The following is a 13,803-nucleotide window of genomic DNA, read 5'->3' as shown; positions in this document are numbered from 1 at the left end:
AGGGTTTTCAAATCGGACGCAAATTGGCGGAGATATGTGCCTAAAAAAATGACATGTTTTTGAGGGGGTGACCCCAAACTTTTGAACGGGAGTGTATATATATACAGGGTGTTAGGTTCATGAGTGCAAACTTTTTAAGGGGTGATAGAGGACCACGATTGGTGAAAAAAAAGTTCTACGCATATGGTCAAATCTCAATCGTTACGTAGTTATTGAACTTTCCATGTTTGTACTATTATTACCTTAACTGGCTATAACTTGAAAATGGTCAAACTTTATCGCAGTTTTTTCACCCTTATTCAAAAGATTGTTGAACTTTCTATCAAATGACATCTTTAAATCGATTGGTTTAGTTAAATAGCTAAGTTTTCTAGAACAAAATAGCTAAAAATAGTGTGTTTTAATTTGTTTATGTCAATTATCTTTGAAACATGCGTAATAAATTAAAATTCTTTCTTAGTCAAAGTTGTGGCCCCATTTTCATTCTACAATTCGTTCTTCGACAGCAAACTTCTATCTCTTATCGTTTTCTTGCAATTTCGATTTAAACATCGCATTTCAGATCATAAATTTGCAACTGTCATGGTAAGCACTTTTTTGCGCACTGTGCCGCATATTTAAATCAAAATGTACCCTGAAGTTCTCGAGTATTGGAAATTTTCCAAGGATTCCTGCAGGACTTTCTGCGTTAATTCCTTAAGAAATTGCTCCACGTATTTGTCCGAGTAATCCTCTACGGAATTTTTTCAATGCCCCAAGAATCTGTTGATTTTTTTATATGTACATTTCTGCCTTGTGAATTCCTCCAGAGATTCCAAAAAGATTTCTTTAAAGAATTCTTTAAAAGATCCTCCTACGAATCCATCAGGAATTCCTAGAAGGATTCTCTGACGAATTCCTCCAAGGTTTCGTTCTCGTAAATTTGCAAATCATTACATCAAATTTTTTTTTCAAAAACCTCTCTTAATGATATACTTAAGTATACCTTAATGGATTCTAATACATATTTCTCCAAGTATTCAATCAAATATCTATCCCAGAGCTCATTCAAAAATTGCTCACAGAGTACCCTCAGAAATTTCTCAAAGGTTCCTGTAGAAATTCCTCTTTGATTTCCTTGTGCATCTTCGTGCCTTGCATTATACAAATACGGTCATTAGAAAAGAAAGCACTTGGTTAATAACTGCGGGATTGCTTATAGATCGCCAAGCTGAAAAGTAAACTTTGTCCCATTTGGGACATTATGCCAATTTCTTTATGTACTCATGTACTCCCCTCAGAGAACTATAGAAACTCCCGCAAGGATGCTTTCTGCAATTTTCCAATGTATTTTTCCAAGAATTCCCCAAAAAGTTTACTTTAGAAATGCCTCCAGTGGCAACTTCAGCTTCGGCAACTTTAGAAGTATTTCAGGAACTCTTTCTGAGGTGTTCCTCCATGGATTCCTTCAGGAACTCCTATAAGGATTCCTCTTGAAACTCCTCCAAGAATTCCTTCAGAAGTTTTTCCAAAAAATCCTTCAGGCAATGCTCTATGCATTCATCCGGGATTTCTCTAAGCATTCTTTTTGGAATATTCTCATGAATTCTTTTGAAAATTTCTCCAAGAATATTCAAGGTGATTTCTCCAAATGTTTGTTTAAAAATAACGTTGGCAGGATTGCAGCATGCAACAATTCCTTCAAGTTTTCCTCCAGAAACTATTCATGAAACAATTATGAAGCGAAACATGACAAATTAACGCTTTAAATGATAAAATACACAATTTCATATTAGTGTGTAATTGATCTATATATGTGTATCCGTGTATCGCCCAATGCTATATCCTTTTGGACTCGATAATAGAAAGACAACACGCGATTTCATTTCGTAAAATTTCGTTGTTTTTATTGTCCGAAAGTAGTTCTCTCAATATTGAACATTTAAATAAAAATAAGTACGGATGAGTTTCATACGTTTCACTATTTGAAATCCATTAACTAGGGAAGTGGAACCATCTCGGCAGGAATCCTATTTTGGACAATTTTCTGCTATAACTCAGCCAATTCTGAACAAATTGACACAATTTTTGGAACACGATAAGATACATATAGTATCTAGCCGTGTACAAAATTTCAAGTCAATTGGTTTGGAATTGACTAAGTTCTACCTGTTCCACAAGTATAAATTTTGATTGTTTATGAACTATTAAGTTTCTAATCGGTGTACAATGACATAGAATGATGATTCTAGTTGTTTTTGTTCATAAATTTGCCGGAATTACTCATTTTTGGATCGTAGAACAGGTAAAAGGTGACGAGACGATTACGAAACGCCACTGACTTTTTTTTCATTTTTATTTATGTGTTACGCCACTGACTTGGTTGAGGACAATCAAGAACAGTTTCGTGTGACGTCCATGTGCGTAACTACAGCGGTTTGGCGTTCCAGCTTCGATGTCGTGCACCGCAAGATTTTTATCAATGTGTCAAAACCTAAATCACAGACAAACAGACACTCTGATCTTTCTCATCGTACACCGATTTAACGTCCAGTTTCAAAATTTGATAGTTGGCCAACTGCCCATCCGTGGCGCTAGCGTCGATTTTGTTCCAGTTTGACGAAGCATTGGGCGGATATGTTTCCGCGACTACGTTTTGAATCGAATAATGTTCGGAGTGTTACGTCTGTTTGTCTGTGCCTAAATAATCAAATTAATGAACAAAATAAACAAAGACAAAATGGCCAAAAGAACGGTGAGAGTTTGAGAGTATCGGAGATACCTATTTGAATTGGCACCTCACTTGAAATGGCTTGAAAACCCTGTAGCAACAGACAAACAGGCGTAAGACTCTTCAAAACGGCTTGGCACATGCATTTAACGATCAATTCAAACTTCAATTGATTTCCGCGATCCTTCCACCAGAGGCGCTAATGTTCAATTGCTTTGACGTATGCTAGTGTATACGTTGCTGTTAGACAAACGTCAAATCGAAATTCATCATGGCCGAAAGTGTCTCGCGTGGATCTACCAACAGGTGGCGTGTGCTCATAAAAACGACATGGGGCAAAAACTTTTAATGAATTTCCTTTAAGAGTTACGTCTGTTTGTCTGTGCTGTAGCAATCACTGAGAGAACATCAAGAGGAATCCCTTGCTTAAGGAATTCCTGAAGAAATCCAGGAAGAAATCCTTAGAGGAATCCCTAGGAATCCCTAAAGGAATCCCAAGAGTATTATTGTAGAAATCATTTAAAGAATTTCGGAAGCATTCTCTAAAAGAATCTTGGGATAAATCCCTGGAAGAATCCTGGAAGAAATCTCAAAATTAAAACCATGAAGAATCAATGAAAGAATCGTGGGAGAGAGAAGGAATCCCACAAAATAATCCCAAGAGAAATCCCTGATGGACACCCAGTACAAACGTCCCTGAATGAATTCCGGCAGAATTCCTTGAAGGAATCCCAAGAGCAGTTAATGAAGGAACTTCTTACGGGATTCCCGAAAAGAATTCCGGGTAAAATCCTTGACAAAATCCCAGAGGAAATATGTAACTACAGAGACTTACAGGGCTGCTCCGCAGCCACAATACCTCCACAATTAAACCCGGACAAGCTCAGTAACATGAGACCCATCGAGCTGGATCTCAGAGGGCCGGCATGCTACTTGGTAATCGGAGGAGCTTCGCGGACTACTTATGAACAATTAAGAATATTCACATTTTTAAAACACAATTTATTAAAAACCTAGTGTGCCGTGTGGGTACACCCACATTTTTTCTAATAACTTTCGACACTACACTTTTACCGGTCTGTACATACGGACGCCTTAACAATTTCTGGCGAATCTTCAAAAATTGAAGATGGCCGCGCCCATGAAGCAACCACTCCCTTCCATTCTTCTCAGCACCATTTTGTGTGCGAGTGTTGCTGCGTATTTTTTGGTAACTGTTTTGGTAGCTTAATTCTAGCGGCATAGTTTCTCGCTAGGGTGTACCTACTGTTAATAATAATCTAGAAACGTCAATTTTCTACAAACAACCATTCAGACATAGGCAAAACTTAAAAACTGGAACCAACGGGTTACAAATAACTGAAGGAATCCGGGGAAAAAAGCTGGAAGAAATTCCATAAAACAATCTCGGGAGAAATTAATGAAGAAATCCCGGAAAGAACCCCTGGAGGATTCTCTGACGGAAACCCAAGAGAATTTTCAAAAGAAACCCCTAACGGAGTCCCGAGAGATATCAATGAAGTAATGTCGGAAATAATCCCTGGAGAAATCTTCAAAGAAAACCAGGAAAGGGTCCTTGAAAGAATCCCTTAAGAAAACCCGAGAAAAAAAACAACGAAGAAATTCCTGGATGAAGGTATCCTGGGAGGAATTCCCAAAGGAATCTCCGGAAGAAGCCAAAAATATTGATTGAAAACAACATAGGATTTTGTTGATTTTAATTATTGTTGGAGAATTTTATGCCTCACATTGATGCTATCTCATTTTTTAGGTGGTATACTTGTACAGTTTGTAAGTAAAGAAATAATCTATCTATATATATAAAAATCAGTTTGAAGTTCCTTTGAGGCAACAAAACTCAAGAACGGATGAACCGATCAGCATGATTCTTGCACGGTTTCGTTCGTATTCGTGTTGGCTGTGTTTATATGTACAAAAAGTTACAAAAATGAATTGAAAAAGTGAGAAAATTGATAAAGTACTGATTTTTTATGAGCTGGGAAGGAAATCAACACGATAGAAATGAAACCAATCTAGAGTGCGGTGCTTAAATGAGCTCAGAAGCTGTCAAACCACCAAAAGATTGGCAAGACAAAGTTTGCCGAGAAAGCTAGTAACTTATAAATAATGAAACGAAGTTGTACAGCTTATTTAATTGAAAACTTCTATTATAGTACTTATTATGTTTTGCTTAATGTAAGAAAAATCTTATCCGAAAGCATTTTTTTTTTTCAACAAAGTAATCTCTTCTTCCGTTTGATTTTATCCTCTAAGCACAGACAAACTCTAAGTTTGACTACTTAGCTTCAAATCTGACCGAAAGACATACCGAGATAACGTCCTCAGATGATGATAGCATACTAAATTGCCACGACAATCAGTCATCTTCAACACGTATACACAGTAGTACACACACACTTAAGTATACGCCGTCCAAAACGAAAATATTGCTTCATCATCGGAAACATTACCCAATTGATGCGTGCTGTAGATTGTAGAAGGAAGCTACATACACACGCGATGAGATGGATCTCGTCTCAATCTCGAATGCGTCGCGACGCGGCACATCCACGCGATAACATCCACCAGACCCTCTCTATATATCATCATCGTAAGTATCCAGCGAGATCACCGACATCGCATCCATCCAAGTCGACTTCGACTATAAAGTCGCGACGAAGGAAATCAACCAGAAAACAAAAAAGAGCACTCTACAAAAAGTGAGACTCAATTTCAAGGTCGGTCAACCCAACAGACACAGTCAGTCAGTAAGTATAGTGGTCGTCTGACTTGGATCCGATGTGTCGCAGTAGCGGCCTGGCAGGTTTTTGGTCGAAAACGGTAGTTTTTGTATGCACTTTTTATAGGTACCGAGCATCGTAGTAGCCTCTGGCTGGCACTAAAACTGATGGGATGTAGAGAGGTGAGATTCCTTCTTCAAGGCTTTGTGTGGTGAACTCTGTGCCTTTTATAGGTAAGTATGATTGGTAAATACTCGTGGAGAAAGAGATTGTTCAAAAGCGATACCATTTCTAGGTTAAGTTTTTGCAAAACTTTTGAACTGGATCAACATGTTGGTATTTTTTATCTTAAATCTAAACGGTTTTAGCCTTACATTTGTTTACAGATAAATATACATAACACCGACACCAAATTTCAAATATATTTATTTCTGAGATCATTCCAACAGAGGCACTAGGCACAGAGGAAATTTATGAAGTAGTTCACGGAGTTACGCAAACATTGAAGCATAATCCAATATGGCCGACAAGGTTGGCAAACGAATATCTAGGATCTTTAGGAATACCTCTCCAGGGAATTCCCTAGTCCTAGATGTTGTTCCAGAGATTTTTTAAGAAACATACTTGAACACGACTTGCGCCACGAAGTTCTCCGGAGGTTCTTTGTGAAATTTTCCCATCTAGTGCTCCAGGGATGTCCCCAATAATTCCACCAGGGATCCCTCTGTTGCGATTTGATGTTCTGACGTTTCGGTGTTCCTACAGGAAGGTAGGAAAATGTGTTCACTATTGTGCCGCATTTACGAGCAACTTTATATAGGCATCTCATGCCTTTCTTACGCATTTAGACCTTAAGTTTTTCTTATCAAAATAACAAAAATGATAGAGCAGAGAACCTTTCTACTCGTGTATTCCTGTAGCAATAGTCCATCACGAAGTCCTCCTCAGAGATTTCCCTGTGGATTCGTACAAGGATTCCTCGGAGATTTTTCCAGGATTCTTCTTCTTTGACAGAGCCTGCATCTCAGCTTGATTACAGCAGGGCTCACTCTCGGGTTCTTTTTTTATAATTTCCTCCAAGAACTATTGCAAATTTGTGAGAGACCAAAACCTGGTTCTACAATTTTCAGAGAGCGTATAAGCAATTCAATACAACTCTATCATTGCAATTATAAGGGTTTGGGAGCATCATGTAACTCCGATTTAAGGATGTAGTGTAGTAACTCTAGATTTTGCATCGTAGTTACGATTGCTTTCACCCAAAAAATACAAGTACAACTAACCCAACTCCATATCAATACCAACACACATAACGAACCTGCTGGCTGATAACCCTTCAGACACCTGCCCTGCCCACATCTGCCAAGGTTAAGGTCGTTCCCTAGCATGCACAAATGCGCTTTCACCAACCTGACAGCCAACCGTCCACGACCATCGAATAAATCGTCGATTTTGTTTGCTCCCACTCCTCTCTTATCTAACAGTGTCAGTCATGCAGGCCCAAGCACAGCTGTGAAGGTATGAGTGCGGCATGGCAGAGCATAAATGCAACAGGTGAATGTTGCTGTGCGGCTAGGCTAGCCAGCTATATCAGAGCTATTGCACCCCAAAAAGCCACCGAAGCGAAGAAAAGATAGGTAGGTACGAGGGAAACGAACACTTTTATCGGAGTTCGTTCGATGAAGGTCCACTTTCAGCGTTTTATGATGCAGAAGCAGAAGCAGAAAAATGACCAAAGGTACCGAATCGGCCGAAGAAGGTGTAGGAAGATAACGAGGGAACGAACGAGGTGCATTGCGAGCTGTGTGTGTTGGATTGCAGTTGGCTGCTTAGGTGCAGACGATGTAATCACCATCGCCATCCTTTTACAACCCAGCCAGACGAAATTGATGTTGAGGAAGGTGAAGGTATTAAGTGCAGGACTGCAATGAAGGGTCCCAGCCCAGGATCAATTAGATAGGAGGTCAAGGCGCACTTACCGAAATCCAATTGAGTCGTAGAAAATCGGCAACGCGTCCTTATTGCGCCTTATCTGACGATGACGTTGACGCTGACAGCTTGCTTGGATGATGTAGATGATGATGTCCTCTTTTCGGTCGGAAGAAAGATAAGGATGGATGTTAGCTTAAATCACTGCGATTCTTCACAACATATGTTGGTTGATAAAGTAGGTCAATCGCCTCCCCGGGTATAACTACGGATCACTCTCGAAAATAATACCGATCGATCGTTGGTTTGGACTTTGGAACCGGACGGAAAGGGAATCGAAATCCACGCGTTAATCGTGCATAAATTTCTGGTTTTCTCTCTCCTGAAGATATGGAGTTGTTGTTCACTTGAGCTTAGTAGGCCGATTGATCGAGAGATGAGACACACACGGGCTGCTGGCTGCTACATACTGCTAGGGTGGCGATCAGAATGATCGAGGCAGGCTGCTACTGCTGGTGCTGTACAGAGTGGGCCAATAGAATGAAGCCTGTTGTGATTGTTGAAAATTCGTACAATCGAGTTTGAAAGCGATTACCTGAAGTTGATTCTATACTGTTGCTTAAGTCAATATTATAAAACGTTCAAACATTGATAGTAATCTGGACTAACTTATATGCTAGCGCAGCCTGTAAAACAGCGAGATTAGCCTCGTCATCGGTCTTCACGACAACACGAAAGAAAAATCTCTCGCTCAAGAGAACACGAAAATCACTTCTTCGAGCGATGGAGGAATTGGTTTAATATGCGCCGTTGCGGTAAAACGACTCACTTTAATATCATCCTGATAATTTGAGCTTTGAATTTTGATATAATATTCTTGCAATAACCGATAGCATTACCTGATTTCTTAATCTAGATTCTAAGAATAAAAAACTATTTTACACATTTCTTTTGCAAGAACGTGGTAACTCTTATTCGCAAATTTGACCTCTAACAAAATGGAACAAAACATCCCTTAGCTTTCCTCGCTCACAAATCTTAAGTTGTAAGTACCCTTTGCTACTTTCTGATAGGGATAAGTCGAATTGATGTTTGTCTGTCGTTTGACAGCTGCTCGACAAGATCGATCATCAATCATATTGTTCAACTGTCAAACGACACAGGCCAGATCCTTCAGCTCGTTTGATTCCTACCAGAAAATGAGCAAACTTTTGGCTGGCTCTTGTAACTCCTAAACCCTTTGAATTATGACTGCAGTAACACAGAGCAAAAAATCAGAACCTTTCAAATGTGCATTAATTCCTTTAAGCAGCAGCTAATAACGTCGAAATAAACGCTGTGATGTGATGTATCCTCTTCTCTTCTTGGCGTAACGTCCCAACTGATACAAAGTATGTTTCTCAGCTTAGTGTTTTATGAGCACTTCCACAGTTATTAACTGAGAGCTTCCTCTGTCAATGCTCATTTTGCATGTGTACATCGTGTGGCAGGCACGGATTACGAAAAGTTCCTAGGCCGACCGGGAATCGGGCCCGTCAGTATGATCTTGCTGAATACCCGTGCGTTTACTGCATTGGCTATATGGGCCTTTGTGATGAGATGTAAGTCTTGAACCACCGAACGTCTCACGATTCCTCATCTGATGGATAACGCTACGCCTGAGCCGACGTTCTCGAGGCTAAAATCGAGTCTTTCTTTAGGAGGTGCATTTTACTCCGTTTTCTCTCCGACAAAATCGCTTCTAGGCTCGCTGGCTAGCGCTCGCTACTCGACGGCCGTACGCGTAATCAAAAATCTTGGCCGTGTCCGTGGTTTGGTGGCGAGTCGGTTGAGAAGGCACACACTACAGTCCTACTAGGCTGCGCGTTGTATGTGACACAACAGCTTTTTCTTCAGTGTGGTGTTGCTTCACGAGATCGCTCTCTTCGATCGAATCGTCGTCGTCGCGGATCGGAACAGGTTTTCTCGATCTCGATGTGCGAAAATGCAAAGGAACGCGATTTTACTTTTTCCCCTGAATCGTCAATTTCGACACCCCCTCTCTCTCTCTTTCCGAACGGCAGGTTCTAGCAAGCAGCATTCTCACCCCCTTGCAGCCAGCAGCAGCAGCGCAGTCCGATATGAAAATTAATCCACACGCTAATTACTCTGATCTAGTAGGCCTCTCAAGACGCCTAATTACACACCGATCGCCATACGAGCACCGAGAGACTGCGTTGCCCTAACAACCGCAGCGAAGCGAAAGGAACGGAACACACACGTACCGGAGGTAATCTGTAACACGTAGTAACACACCCCACGTCCACACACTTCACAAATGGACACCAGAGAACAACCGCACGGGAACACTAACTTTACGTTTGCGCTTATTACGCGGGGAAAACACACAGAAGGAAGCACGACCAGTCCGAACCGTGACCAAAGCTTGAATGAAATCGCCGCGACGACGGAGGACGAAGCAAAGCTGCTGCCGTGCTGGAAGTGTTGTAAACTCGAACTCCTCGAACCCGCACCGCGGGCGACCTGTTCACCACCCACTCGCTCGCACCCACTTCGCCCCCTTCGTGAATATGCCAGGCGAATGTTTTATGCTTTCGAGCAGTTTTATGCTCGACATGGTGCGCGATGTGTCATCATCATCTGCTCGAATGCAGAGAAGATCAGCAAAGGGCTTATCTTTGGAGAATTCGCACACACACGGCGCGATAATGCAAACATTTTGCAACCATGCGAAAGAGTTGTGAAATTTTTAACACACCGTGATTTCGGATTATTATTCCCATCGTCCGTCATTCATCTTTTTTTCGGAATGAGTTAATTATTTGGCTATTGACTTCCCGGATAAAAAATTACCATTCATTACATGGTAAATATTATTAACATATGACTGGTTTTATCGTTCACAATAAAACACATAGTAGATATATTGTTACTTTTTACAATAGAAATCAAACCCATTATAGTTCGTACAATAAGTGAACATTAGCTTTATTAGTTTATTACAGCAGGTTTTCCAATTCCTGTATCTATTCGGGATATTTTGGGCACAAAAAATGAAACCATATTAAAACTTTTATTCAAATTTTTAAATGATATTGCATATTTCGTTTGATACTGTTTCCCTTTTTTTTGGTATACTTTATTTTCAGCCTTGAAGATTCGTTTTTGGTGAATCCCTGACCCCTACCCTCTCCCCCACAAGGATTTCTGGATTTCTGAAGATTCGTTTCACGATATGGCATGTTGTCCTCCTTCAAGATTGCGGCTCTGCTATGGCAACTGCCGTGTGAGCCTTTAATTTTAAGTTATTATTGTAATGTTATTTGAAAAGATAAAACTAGGGGTGGGTAATGTCTGAGACATAACCGCAATGTTGACGTAGGATAAAGGCTGGAATGAGGTTCCGACTTTTATATATTAAAATGGGCCCTTTAATTTGAAGTCTTAAATCAGCTGATTTTTCGTGTCATTGTTGTCCGATCTTCGTAAATAAATGCATAACGGATTTATCACATAAAAGGCCTACACAATGTAGGTATGCTGGTAAAATCCAAATCGGCGGAGTGATGTGTTGATTAAAGTTGTTACCTATGTGATCCATACTGGAAAAACTTGTAATTAGAAGGCACGAAATGTTGCTAATTGGCAAATTGAGAGATGAAATTTGTGAAAAAAATCGCGTTCTGGTGGGATTCGAACCCACGACTCCGTATTCGCTAGACCGGCGCTTTAACCAACTAAGCCACAGAACAGGTAATGGTTCTGCGGAATAGAAAGCCAAACTGACTCCGAAGCCGCACCGTGAACACTCCTATTTCACAAACTCATCTCTCTTTTCGGCTTAGATGCCAATCCACAACACACTCCTGTTTGTGCCCACTACCTACAAGTGCGAGCGAGTTATTTATATGAAGCCGAGACTTACTATGTGATCCATTTCATTGAACGCATTCATAAGATGTTAATTAGTTAAACCTTCCGTAACTCGCGCGGTTGGCCATCACTTGAGGGTTGAGCATTATTTCATTTTGAAGATAAATGTTCAACCGTTGTTTGAAAGAATTTTCGTCGAAAGGATAGAATAATTATAATATTGAAAGGCGTTAAGCCATAGCTTCCCAAACATCATATTGCGATCGCAACAATCATTAAAATAACTAAAATTGCCGCTATGAAATGAACAGATGGCGCCACCGTAGCCATGTGTATTTGACACAACTCAATTGCTGTTAACGAAATTTTAGATAATTTTGATTGGAGTTTCGTGATATATTCTAGATTCGACAATAATAATTGTATAGTTACGAGAAGAACAATTAGAGGCCGGCTATACTGTTGCTAAGTTTTCAGTCTGTCGCTTTTAATTATCCGATTCATAACTCTGGAGGAATAATTTTCACTGGTCCTGAAAAGGACCTTTTAAATAACAGGAGATTTCGGCAAGACAATTGAAAATTATCCGCACTGAATGCTGGAAGCCATCGAAAACTGCCATCGCTTACTGCTGTGTATGAGATTCCTGGTTCCATCAGCTAAATAGCCGAGAGTCATCGCAGGATTGGTGCGCAGCTGCGGAGGTGACATCCATTCCCTTTGACTGATCCAACGAAAATGACGGAAGAAAACAGAGGTCACTGCTTTTATTCCCCTTGATTAGTAGATTAGGCTCCTCCCATTTCGCTGGTTTTCCAGTTTATTTCGTTTGCATGACCCGCCCCGAATGCTCCAGACGCATCAAGCAACTAATCAACCGAGAAATGAGCAAATTTTCATTGAACGGATTGGATAATTTCGATTCACCACCAGCGGGTAACCAATCGACCAACTTTTAAGCGCAAACCGACATTCGGTTCTTCAGATTTGTGCTCTTGAAAATTCTAGGTATTCACCTTCGAACATTTTCGAAAAATGTTTTAACTTAATTTTAATTAAACAATGTTTCACGCAAAATAGTTCGGATAGAATAATGCGTTGTTAAATTCCGGGTGGAACCATTAGGCCATTAGTGACCGGTTTCATCATTATTGCTGGGCCACCAAGTATTCAATCTTTCACTTCTCAATTGCACCACACTTTTCTCGTTCGATGGAATGAAATTAGCTGATTCACAAACTCTTAAGGAATAATTAACGGTGGTCCTGAACAAGACCGTTTGATTAATTGACGATTTTAGGAACGAAATGGCATGAATTCACCATGTCACGCAATGCGTGTTGGTTTTCTACGTGCTGAATGATAAACGCCACCGAAAACTGGACCGCCGTGGATTAGAATAATGACCAGTTTCACTATTGCTGGCAACGATGCTCTGTCTTTTGCTTTTTGGTTGCACTACATCTCGATCGATGTTGGAAATTATCCAATTAACTCTTGAGGAATCATTTTCGATGGTCCTGAAAAGGACCGGTTTGAATAATGGACGATTTTGATGCATTCACCATGGCATGCAATGCATGTTGGTTTTCGCTGCGGAGTGCGGAGAATGCTGGACGCCGTCGAAAAGTGGCCCACTGCTGCTGCCATGGATGCGATTCCAAGTGCTATCATCAGCACGATAGCCGAGAGTAGTCGCTGGGTTGTTGTGCTGCTGCCTTGCTGGAGGTGACATCCACCTCCAACCTCCTTGACTGATCCAACGAAAATGACGAAAGAAAATAGAGAACAATGCTTTTATACCCCTAGATTAGCAGATGAAGCTCCTCCCATTTGGCTGGCTTTGCAGTTTATTCCGTTTGCATGTTCCGCCCCTTATGCTCCAGACACTTCAAACGATTAATCAACCAAGAAATGAGAAAATTTTCATTGAACGGCTGAAGTAACCAAAATATTGGATGGTTGCACCACACTTTTCTCGTTCGATGGAATGAAATTATCTGATTCACAACTCTTGAGGAATTATTTTTGGTGTTTCTGTAAAGGACCGTTTGATTAATTGACGCAAGGCGTGTTGGTTTTCTCAGTGCTGAATGATGGACGCCACCTTAAACTGCCCCGCCGCTTGCTGCCGTGGATAAGATTAATGACCGGCTTCACTCTTGCTGGCAACGAAGTACACCTTTCTCGATCGAGGGTGGAAATATCTTCAATTAACTCTTGAGGAATCACTTTCGATGGTCCTGAAAAAGACCGTTTGAATAATTGACGAATTTGATGAATTCATCATGCCACGCAATGCGTGTTGGGTTTCTCCGTGCTCAATCCACTTATCCGCGAGCGGTAATGGCGGCGGCGGGCATAACTAACCGATTCGAATTTTGACGTTTAGTGGGGATCGCAATCGGTTGGCGCCACCGATCGGAGAGTGAAGGGGTGAGAAGGAGAATGAAACTGTTTTGACTTTCCCCCAAGAAACATCAAAATCCGAACCGGTTGGTTATGCCCGCCGCCGCCATTACCGCTCGCGGATAAGTGGATACTAGGCGC

The 13,803-nt window shown here is 40.8% G+C and overlaps 1 protein-coding gene across 2 annotated transcripts in view; it reads right to left on the bottom strand.

Annotated features, from left to right (window-relative positions):
* Window positions 1-9,786, bottom strand: part of LOC109424773 (NADPH--cytochrome P450 reductase) — a 109,617-nt gene extending 99,831 nt beyond the window's left edge. For both annotated transcript variants that reach the window (XM_029855332.2, XM_062844221.1), the window contains exons 1-2: window positions 9,645-9,786; window positions 7,431-7,539 (exon numbers count right to left, since the gene is read on the bottom strand). The gene's annotated coding sequence lies outside the window, so the exon portion shown is untranslated. The remainder of the gene's footprint in view (window positions 1-7,430; window positions 7,540-9,644) is intronic.
* Between the last annotated feature and the right edge of the window lie 4,017 nt (window positions 9,787-13,803).

Source organism: Aedes albopictus, chromosome 1 (assembly GCF_035046485.1).
Source record: "Aedes albopictus strain Foshan chromosome 1, AalbF5, whole genome shotgun sequence".
NCBI lineage: Eukaryota > Metazoa > Arthropoda > Insecta > Diptera > Culicidae > Aedes > Aedes albopictus.
Note: the sequence above shows the minus strand (reverse complement) of the source record. Positions and strands in the feature narration are given on the sequence as shown.